This window comes from Penaeus monodon, chromosome 19, assembly GCF_015228065.2.
Source record: "Penaeus monodon isolate SGIC_2016 chromosome 19, NSTDA_Pmon_1, whole genome shotgun sequence".
In the NCBI taxonomy this organism is placed as follows: Eukaryota; Metazoa; Arthropoda; class Malacostraca; order Decapoda; family Penaeidae; genus Penaeus; species Penaeus monodon.
In genome coordinates, this window is record NC_051404.1 from 2,379,808 (window position 1) to 2,380,048 (window position 241).

At 38.6% G+C, this 241-nt stretch overlaps 1 protein-coding gene across 1 annotated transcript in view; it reads right to left on the reverse strand.

Moving 5' to 3' along the window:
• Positions 1–241, reverse strand: part of LOC119584971 (microtubule-associated protein futsch-like) — a gene marked incomplete at its 5' end in the record, with an annotated part of 346,977 nt that overhangs the window by 130,132 nt on the left and 216,604 nt on the right.

The following is a 241-nucleotide window of genomic DNA, read 5'->3' on the forward strand; positions in this document are numbered from 1 at the left end:
CCTTCCCTTGGGCGGCGAGCAAGCGCCAAAAGCCGCGCCAACGTAGCTATTCCTATGTTGTACACGGCAACACGCACGACTCCGATGACATGGTCAAGTAATGTTTCCTAGTAAAAATTTACAAACATAGTCAAAATTCATCGTTCTCATCTGCTAACAAACATGCCACATCAACACATAATAAAAAAATAATAAAAAATATCATATTATCACAACAAATATCGTAATCGTAGCTATTATG